Source organism: Erythrolamprus reginae, chromosome Z, assembly GCF_031021105.1.
Source record: "Erythrolamprus reginae isolate rEryReg1 chromosome Z, rEryReg1.hap1, whole genome shotgun sequence".
In the NCBI taxonomy this organism is placed as follows: Eukaryota; Metazoa; Chordata; class Lepidosauria; order Squamata; family Dipsadidae; genus Erythrolamprus; species Erythrolamprus reginae.
In genome coordinates, this window is record NC_091963.1 from 134,924,916 (window position 1) to 134,935,727 (window position 10,812).

General features: G+C 44.1%; 1 pseudogene; it reads right to left on the bottom strand.

Moving 5' to 3' along the window:
- Nucleotides 1-434: 434 nt before the first annotated feature.
- LOC139154133 (solute carrier family 35 member G3-like) lies at nt 435-10,441 on the bottom strand (annotated as a pseudogene).
- Nucleotides 10,442-10,812: the final 371 nt, after the last annotated feature.

Here is a 10,812-nt window from a genome sequence, read left to right on the forward strand (position 1 = left end):
GGCCCTAACCTCTCCGTTAAAATCGTTTTTTGGGAAACCAATGGACCAGATGGATGCTGACGGGGACCCACCTCTCTACACAAAGCCCCACGTCCCCTTTCTCAACATAATCTTGTCAATTCCACAGCAAACTCCGCTTGACCCACAGCCTCCTTCATCGACACAGTCCCTCTGTGCTGTACTTTATGGTGGTTGGTGCCCACTTCGACTCACAGCTGCCCTGGCATACTTGGTCTCTCTCGGCTATATAAGGGGTGTGCATAAGTGCACTTTTGTGCCTAATGTCCCTGTCCTATTGTCTTATTATCCTTTCTATTACTACGCTCTAGTTATGTTATGTTAATATGTACTATAATACTATACTTGTTTGACAAATAAATAAATAAATAAATAAATGAATGAATGATGGGTCCCTCCTCTTTGTTGGTGGGATGTTAGCTGATATTCTGGATGGTGATGCTGATGAAGATGATGCCAGCCCCTGTAATGTCAAAAGGTGTGACGGCCTCCCGTAGCATGTAGTACTAGACCATCAGGGTGACTACCGCTTCGGAGTGCAAGACAGCACACACCAATGCTAGGTGCACCTTCCTCACGGCGTAGCTGGTGCACAAGGAGAACCAAGCCAGGATGCTGATGAACACCACAAAAATCCAGGTGGAATTATCCAGCGGCATCACTGGGTCCTGAAAGAGGGACATCATATCGGCGAGCAGACCAGCTACCCACCATGCCAAAGAGGAACATCATAGTCATCAGCTTAGCCAGGAAGTCCAGCATTCAGAAAATGACCAGCCCTAGGCCAATGCCACACTTCCTAAAAAGGCCAAGACATAACCGATGGTATTGTAGATCTGGGTGCTTTTGTACAAATTCAATGTGCCAGCACCAACGTGATGAGCAAACCCAGTGTGCTGTCCACCAGCCCAAACCAGTCGTAGCCGGTCAGCCAGGTATTCTCGATACAGAAGGTCAACAGCACAGAGAAGATAGTCAAGGAACCCTGGCACACATGTGGCCACTGGACACCATCATGAAAGAGCTCTATGTGCATCTGATGGAGATGACATTGAGTAAGATGCGGAGCAAGATGTGCTGACCGGCCTCCAGAGAGCTGAAACACGGCACCTTCTGGTAACACAGGGACCCGGCGAGGAGCAGGTGGAGACCACAGCAGCAGAAGATCTCCAGCGATGGCATGCCTGAAGTCTCGTTGGCGATGCGGGTGAGGAGGGCCACAAAGCCGGCAATAAGGTTACCCCCAAACAGGGCCACCGGCAGCCGTTTCATGCTCTCAGAGAGGCAATAACGGTACCAGGCAGGGTGGCGAGGAAGTGAGACAGAGAGCAGGACAGCAGGGAGAAGCACCAGAGGTCGGACATGGCCCAAGAGCCTTTCCTGGAAGATTTGGTCCCAAAGCTATGGGGGGCATCTCTGGGGAGTAATGGGCCCCAAGGCCCTTCCAGAACAGGAACTCAGCCTGCAGGAGAAGGAAGAAGACACAGGAGGTTTTAAACAAGAGATTGTGCACAATTGTCGGAAATGGTATGAGCTATTTTGTTAGAGCAAGGGTTGCACTAGAACAGTGATGGCAAACCTATGGCATGGGTGCCACAGGTGGCACGGGGAGCCATATCTGCTGGCACACGAGCTGTTGCCCTAGCTCAGCTAGGCCATGTGTGTGCCAGCCAGCTGATTTTTGGTTTGCACAGAGGCTCTGGGAGGGTGTTTCTGGTTTACAGAGAGCCCCCAGGGGATGGGGGAGGGCGTTTTTACCCTCCCCTGACTCCAGGGAAGCCTTTGGAGCCTGGGGAGGGCGAAATATCAGCCTACTGGGCCCATCAGAAGTTTGGAAACTGTCTTTTTCCAGCCTCCAGAGGGCCTCCAGGGGGCAGGGGAAACTCTTTTCACCCTCCCCAGGCATTGAATTATGGGTGTGGGCACTCATGCATGCACAATATTGCATGCCCATGCTTTTTCAGCATCCAATGGAAAAAAGCTTCACCATCACTGCACTAGATGATCTCTGAGATCCCTTTTTCCAATGCTTATTCTGAAGAGGTAATGGGAGTGGGAAACCGGGCTGGACAACGTCATTGAACCAGCCATTGGGGATGGTGCAACGGAAGCCATTTTTATCTGTGTTGCATTGCCATTTTGACTTTCACATTTACAACTGTTGCAACATCCCCATGGGATCAAAATTCAGGCACCTGGCAAGTGAGTCATATTTATCATGGTTGCAGTGTCCCGGGTCACGGTTGTCTTTTGCAATCTTCTGACCAGCAAACACAATGCGGAACTTGGATTCAATGAACAACTGCATGATTGACTTAGCAAGTGATTCACGTAACAACCATGGCAAAAAGTTTGTAAAATGGGGCATTTAAGAGATGTCTTGCTTAATGATGAAAATGTTAGGTGGTGTGATTCAGCCTGAGGCTCCTCAGGGACCGGCTGGAGCTCTGCCGGATCCATGCCCAGAGGAGGAGGACAGTGACCAGGAGGGGGAGGACCAGGCAGACGGGGAAGAGGATCGTCAGGAAGAGGAGGAGGGATAGCAGCCTGAGACCCCCGGGGGGGGGCTCTCCCCAGCTAGTAGCCTGGATTCATTGGATGAAGACGCACAGGCTATAATAGACATGAGGCAGCGACGTGCAACTCAAAGACGGGGCCAATTAGAAAGGTATTTCCATCCCTGAATTGGCAACAGCTGGGTTTGGATGTGGTTCTCCTCAGCAGGGTTGAAAAGGCAGGCCCGCCCTTACAGTCTTGTGGAGAGTTATCAACTGGGAGTCCTGTGACCTTGCTTCGATTCTTGGCGTCTCTTATCTTGGCTTGTGGTCAAGAAGGCTGAAAGACTTGGGGGAGGCATGGGTTTTATTATCTCCAGTGTTGTTTTTGCCAGCAAGAATCCTGTTTTATTGCCTGGCCTTCGTGAAACCTCTGTGAAGCTTCATCGTGTTCCTGTCTGTAAGAACAGTTTTTGTTACCTGTGTTTGCTTTCCAGTATATAAACTGCCTTTGCTTTTTACCAGTGTGTCTGGATACTCTTTTTGGTTGGTGTTGGCGTCTGGGGGGACCCAGACAGAACAGGTTCTGTTGCAGAAATAAGTAGAGGACTACCTGTAGGCATGTGAAACAGCTGCCAATGACATTATTTTGTCTGATCAATAACATTTTTCTAGTCAATGACATTTTTTCTAATCAATTACATATTCTAGTCAATGACTTTTTAAATCAATTACATTTTTAGTCAATGATATGTTTCTAATCAATGACATTTTCTTGTCAATGACATTTTTCTAGCCAGTGTGTGCCGCTCTGAATTTTCTGGAATTTTTTGCTTAGAGATTCTGAAGACTAGAAAGTTGGCATTCTTTATGAAATCATAATCGGAAAATGTAGAATGAAAAAGAAACTTCCAATAGCGACAAGCTGTATTAGTGAAGTTATGCTTTGTCTGTTTAATGTGAAAAAACTCAATAAAAAGTTTTTTGTTTTAAAGAAAATCTTGGGGGCTGCTTTCTGTCTTTAAACACGTGTTCCTCCATTTCTTCTTGAGGGAAACATAATATTCTATCTTTTTAATATTTCCCCAAATATTTCATCCTTCTAGGCAGGGGTGGGCAGCAGACAGGACGGGGTGGAACACAGTTCCACCAGCAGAAATGAAGCTGCATGCGCAGCTCCAGCTGATCGGCGGCTGTCATTTCCTGGATTACCAGTCTCAGCTCTGGTCTCATTTTTTCCCCTGCTGCTACTGCTGCTGCTGCTGCGCTCCTTGCTTTTTTCCTCTTTCCTCCTTCCTGGCCTCGGATGAGCTTCCCTCTCTTCTGCCCGGCTCCCCTCCAGCCTCAGGCGGCCACCTTCCATCTGAGGTGCAAGCAGAAGGCTTGAGTGGAAGCGGTGCTGGCAGCGTTTATGCTTCTGGCAGCACCCGTTTGCCTAGCTACCTAGCCTGAGGCAGGGGGGGGGCTACCCAGGAAGGAGAGCGTGGGAAACACGAAGCAAATTATCACCCCAGCAAGCGACACTGGTGAGGTTGTAAGTCAAGTGATGATTGTTCAAGCCACTCCCACCTGTTCACATGGCCGGCAAGCCACTCCTACCCAGTCACATGACCATTAGGCCACACCCACAAAATAAGCCACACCCACAGTGTGGCAGTAAAAACTTTGGCTGCCCATTACTGCTTCTAGGAGAGAGGGAGTTCCACCAGGAGACTGGAGACTAATACTTGTAAAGAACAGTTGCAGAAATTGTTTATGTAAAGTCTATTGAAAAGAAGGATTAGGGGAGACACGATAACGATGTTCCAATATTTGAGGGGTTGTCACACAGAAGAGGGGATCAACTTCTTTTCCAAAGCACCAGAGGGCAGGTCATTAAACAATGGATGGAAACTAATCAAGGGGAGAAGCAGCCTAGAACTAAAGAGAAACCTCCTAACAACGAGGACAATTAACCAGTGGAACAGCTTGCCTTTAGAAATTGTGGGTGCACCATCACTGGGTGTTTTTAAGAGGAGAACAGCCATTTATGCAGGATCATATAGTGCCTCCTGTTCAAGCAGAGGGTTGGACTAGAAGACCTCCAAGATCCCCTCCCACTTCACATGTTCTATTGAAAGGATTGGTAGACATGGCTGCTCCAAATTGTATTCCAGATTTCCCACACTTCTTTAATGCACCATATGAGGGCACTCAAATCCCACAGCAAAAACACTCTAAGGAGGTATTACCATTGTGCTGCATTGCCTTGTTTTTATCTGGAGCATACTATTTTTACTTAACCCACATTGTTTTTAGAGAGAGAGAAAAATGCAATTTTCATTTGGTTGCATAGCAACCAACTCTTCTTAAAATCAGAGCAAGGGGGGGGAAATTATAAAATGGATGAAATTAATTTTGCCTGTCATGTGCCCTTCATTCCTATATTCACCTCTTAGAAAAATTTTGCTTCTGGGACAAACATCACCTATTAAGCAATTTTAATGCCTACTTCCCCCAGAACCTAGAAATTCCAGTTAATGTTTCTAAATTGTACTTCCTCCCAAGAAGAGCAAATAAAATCACTGGATTTGTGTGTTTTTTAATCTAGCTAAAGTAAGTTGGGGTGGTGACCGTGCCTGTTTTTCTCTGTAACAAACTGACTCATGAATGACTCTTCACCATTCAGTTCTTGGGAAAGTTGAGTAAACATTATGTGCACTAGAAAACTAAAGAGTAGAAATTCAGGTAAGGGATGAACTTTAGAAAAGGGCAGTTGTTATTATTATTATTATTATTATTATTATTTATTGGATTTGTATGCCGCCCCTCTCCGTAGACTCGGGGCGGCTAACAACACTAGTAAAACGGTACAACAAGATCCAATACTAAAAAACAGTTAAAAGCCCATTATATAAAAACCAACCATACCTACAAACATACCATACATAAAATTGTGAAGGCCTAGGGGGAAAGTGTATCTTAGTTCCCCCATGCCTCGCGGCAGAGGTGAGTTTTAAGCAGCTTACGAAAGGCAAGGAGGGTGGGGGCAATTCTAATCTCTGGGGGGAGTTGGTTCCAGAGGGTCGGGACCACCACAGAGAAGGCTCTTCCTCTAGGTCCCGCCAAGCGACATTGTTTGGTTGACGGGACCTGGAGAAGACTCACTCTGTGGGACCTAACTGGTCGCTGGGATTCGTGCGGCAGAAGGCGGTCTCTGAGATATTCTGACCCGGTGCCATGAAGGGCTTTATAGGTCATAACCAACACTTTGAATTGTGACCGGAAACTGATCGGCAACCAATGCAGGTTGCGGAGTGTTGGTGTAACATGGAAATATTTCAATATCATCTGTAAAATTTCTATTTTAGATCTTCCTCCCCTGTCAGGAACCTAGAAATCATAGCCAATGCAACACATTTTCACTCTTTTGCGAGAAAATCAGGAATGGCATCAAACACCAGTAGGCCGGGGTGGCGCAGCAGGTAGAGTGCTGTACTGCCCCCTACCTGCTGTTTGGGCAGGAAACTCTACACCACTTCAGACAAATGTGTATCCAACATCTTCTTAAAAACCTCCAGCGTTGGAGCATTCACAACTTCTGGAGGCAAGGTGTTCCACTGATTAATTGTGGAAATTTCTCCTTAGTTCTAGGTTGCTTCTCTCCTTGATATAAAGTGTCTTTTATTTTTTTCCCTCCACCTTAAAATATACATAAACGGAAACTCATATATCATTATCTAACATTTCTAAGTGAATACATATATAATGCACATATAATGCCCACAAAACATCAATGCGCGTGCACACACACACATATACACACACATACATAGTCTTCTTATATAAAAAATTAATAAAACATCCTAAGATTCTATTTACATTTCATCAATCATATTTCCATTTCCATTTCTGTTTAACGCGAGGTTTGAGATGTATGATTGTTTTTATACTAAGGGTTTTAAGTTGCTTTTTATTGTTGGATTTGTACCGTGTTTTGTGTTGTGAGCCGCTCCGAATCTCCGGACAGGGGTAGCATACAAATCTAAATAATAATAATAATAATAATAATAATAATAATAATAATAATAATAACTAACAGCTCAGCTAATTAAAAATAAGAACTAACTTTAATTAAATATTAATAAAAAAGACAAATCATCAAAAAACTATAGAAAAAGTTACATATCTCTTCTCCAGTTCTATCATTCATATTCATAAATCTTATACTACTTACCTAATTATCTAGTGCTGCCACCCTTTCTCTTCTTGTCAATCAGGTTTCTACCATCCTGCCTCTAATTCTTTTATATTCATTTCAAAATACTTATTTATCTATTTTTATTTTCCATCCACACATAAAATTTTCCCTAGATTTTATAGAATTCCAAATCCTTTGTTTTTAATTTTCATTGTAAGTCTATTCTTTTCAGCACAATCCATAATCTTCTTTAACACTTCTTTTTCTAATGGTATTCTATTTAATTTCCAATTTTGTGCATATACAATTCTAGCAGCAGTCACTATATGAGTTAATCTCTGCTTGATTAGTTTCCATCCACTCCTTCTTTTCCTACTCTCAGGTGATTTCAAAAATAGCTAAAATAGCTTCACTTCCTGTTATTTGTGGCAACCCTTCAAATATTGGAACCTTGCTATCATATATATAAAGTATATGTACACACACGTACACACAGCTCTTCTAAAATTATACACATTCAACCTCATTTACTGTGGAAAAAACATACCCAGAGCCCAGAAGTGGGGGGGGGGGGAATCAAAATTTTGCTATTGGTACTGTTTACCTGACCAAACTTTTGCTACCGGTACTGCGTACCTGACCATACCCATAGGAGTCCACCACTGATATCGCCCCTTCTTTTCATGAAATTAGACATACCCAATTCCAACAACCATTCCTTATATGCTTTAGTTACCAGTCAGTGAAGGGCCACTTGTCTTACCTTCTACATGGGCAGAAGCAAAAAATCGGCGAAAATTGCCAAAATCTTGCTCGAGGAACCGTCCTCACACAAAATTTCACTTGCAGCACATGCACAGAAGCCAAATTTGTTTCTTTGTTTGTTTATTCGACTTCTATGGCACCCAATCCCAACAATAATATAAATACAAATACAAATTGATACAGAACTCCTCCAGACTTCAAATACGAAATCTAGAAAATTTACAGCTACGTGGTCTCCGAACTGATTTAACAGTTGTTCATAAAATCATACATCATAATGTCCTCCCTGTCAGTGACTACTTCACCTTTAACAACAACAACACAAGAGCACGTAATAGGTACAAACAGAATGTAAATCGCTCCAAACCTGGCTGCAGAAAATACGATTTCAGCAATAGAGTGGTCACTGCCTGGAACTCATTACCTGACTCTGTTGTTGCCTCCCCCAACCCCAAAATCTTCAACCTTACATTATCAACAATTGACCTCTCCCCTTTTCTGAGAGGTCTGTAAGGGGCGTGCATAAGTGCACTTATGTGCCTAATGTCCCTGTCCTATTGTCTTATTATCCTTTCTATTACTACGTTCTACTTATGTTATGTTATGTTAATATGTACTACAATACTATACTTGTTTGGCAAATAACTAAATAACTAAATAACTAAATAACTAAATAACTAAATAACTAAATAACTAAATAAATAACTAAATAAACAAACAAACAAACAATAGAAGAAGTCGAATATAATATCTAAAACTATAGAACTCATGCAGGGGCGCGTCAGGGGCGGCCAGCTGCACACGCATCCTGGAAATTTCTACCGGGATGCAACATACAAGTGTTGCTCTTCTCTGGCTGAGATGAAGCCAGCCTTAATTTCAATAGCCAAATTGGGGTTGGGGAGCGGGAGGGAGAGAGAGAGGTGGGGCAGCTCTTTCTGAGAAGGCAGGCCAGTCTCTTAATTCCTCATCTCTGGTAAAAAGAAAAGTCAACCAACACGCAAACAAAAGCAAAGCAAATTAAAGTTTAATTTGGGTTTATTGTTTAATGGACTGTTAAATTGGCCATGTCCACCAAGTCAAATGACCACCTAGCCACGCCCACCCACCGGTCCACACACACGCACCCACACACCCAACAGTATGAGGGACCATGAATTAGCCCCCACCCCCGGTTTAAAAAATGTGAGGACCCCGATAAATGGGCGCAGATCTAATGTAAGAGTTAAATATATCTCCTCCCCACAAAAAACTGGAGAAATTGGGAAAAATTTCTTGATTGATTGATTGATTGGATTTATATGCCGCCCCTCTCCACAAACTTGGGGCGGCTCACAACAAGGTAAAAACAATACATAATAACAAATCCAATACCCACCAATCCAATTACAATTTAAGCTAAAAAATTCATAAAAAAACAACCCCAGAATATTAAAAAAACAAGCACACAATCAATCTAACACCAAAACAACATGGGCAAGGGGGAGATGTTTCAGTTCCCCCATGCCTGACGGCAGAGGTGGGTTTTAAGGAGTTTGCGAAAGGCAAGGAGGGTGGGGGCAATCCTAATCTCAGGGGGGAGCTGGTTCCAGAGGGTCGGAGCCGCCACAGAGAAGGCTCTTCCCCTGGGTCCCGCCAGACGGCATTGTTTAGTTGACAGGACCCGGAGAAGGCCAACTCTGTGGGACCGAACCGGTCGCTGGGATTCGTGTGGCAGAAGGCGGTCCCGGAGATATTTCTTCCCAAGATTTCTCTGTCTCTGATCAATTGCCACTGACTCTGCAGTGTTCAATCACCATATTTTAAAACGGGACAATTTGGCAAAAATTTTGTGGTCCCACAAACTAACCTTCTGATCAGACGATGTGCAAAACTTTCTATCTCACACCTGAAACCCATTTTTGTGTATAAGTTTTCTTTTCAATCAAACTTCTGGAAACAGCTGTCCAGAATCGTCAGATACAAGAAGAGTGGCCAATGAATTTCCTAAACAAATAAATATCACTGTACTTTTGCGGCAATAGGTGGTTTGCAACTTGTCTTTTCTTTTTGTTCAACTTCCCAATGTACCTTAACTGCATCCAAGTTGAATCCTGCTTCATTTCTGAGATCAGTCAAAGCTACCTGGGTACCGACATAACTTTCAGCTTATTATCACTGTCTTCACCTCTTATATTTCATATGTCTCTGAATGCTCCTTTAATTATCTCTCTTCTTTCTACTCTCTTCTTTCTTTATACATACCAGGAAAAGCACATATAGTAATAATGATCTTAAGATACTGGAAGGTTCTGTTGTTTCCCTGCAACATAAAAAATTAAGCCAGCATGCTTCAATCTGGGTTTAGATTATGGAAGTTTATTCTCACCATACTTTGGCAGAAGATAACTTTTTGTGGTTTTCTTTAAAATAACTCTGGGTAGCAATTCCGATGACCCATTAGAACTACATTTCAAAAAAGTTATCATCAGATGGGCCTTCAAGAATCTGAAGTATGGTTCTTTCACCCTATCTATGGTTAGGAAGCTCTCGCTTGCCTCTCCCAGCATCTGGTAAGTCTTTTGCAGCTGTCCTGCCCAGCTGTGAAAACATCTGGATGATAAATGACTCTGGCAACTCCCCCTCCCTCCACTCACTTGTAAACCCAGAATCCCATAGGCCAGGATCAATCAGGAAACTTTGGAGTCAAGGTGTTAATTAGGCAATTAGGAGGATTCAAGAGGTGGAAGGCAGAAAGAGATTCGGGCCAACACTCTTAATGAAGTCTGAGATGGAGTTGGGAAGAGGACGTAGGTGGGAGAAGGTTTGGCTGGGCAGCTCTAGCTGTGAATTAGGGGCAGGGAGAGACTGGGGAGGGGAGCCCAGCCTAGTAAAGGAAGGCAGGGGGCTTGAACAGAAGCGGAGGCAGAAGGAGAAAACAGACCTTCTGGGAAGTAGAGGGGTCTTGGCAGAAATAGCTGGAAGGTGTGTAGAGATGGGACATCCCATGGCTGAGGCTACATGTCTGCTGCTACTTTCTTGAAGCTCCCCTGCTACCAGCCCCAAACCCCTCCCCCCTTGAGGTGTGAATGTGCCATTTGGGGTCTCACTTCAAAGAGCCCTGGTGGAATCATAAATACAAGCCCCCAACCAGGGGCACTTCAGGGAAAGAGAGGATTTGGAGGTGGACACATCCCAGACTTGCTGCAAGAGACCAAGCCAAGGGGAACCTGGCTCCCAGCTCCTTAAACGGCTCCTACTTTTCTGCCTCCGGACCCTCCCTCCCTTCTTTCTCCCTCCAAATCACCTTCGACTTTGCTCCCCAAGCCAACCTTCCAGCCTCTAGGCCTTCTCCTCTACCCCCCACCCTCAAGG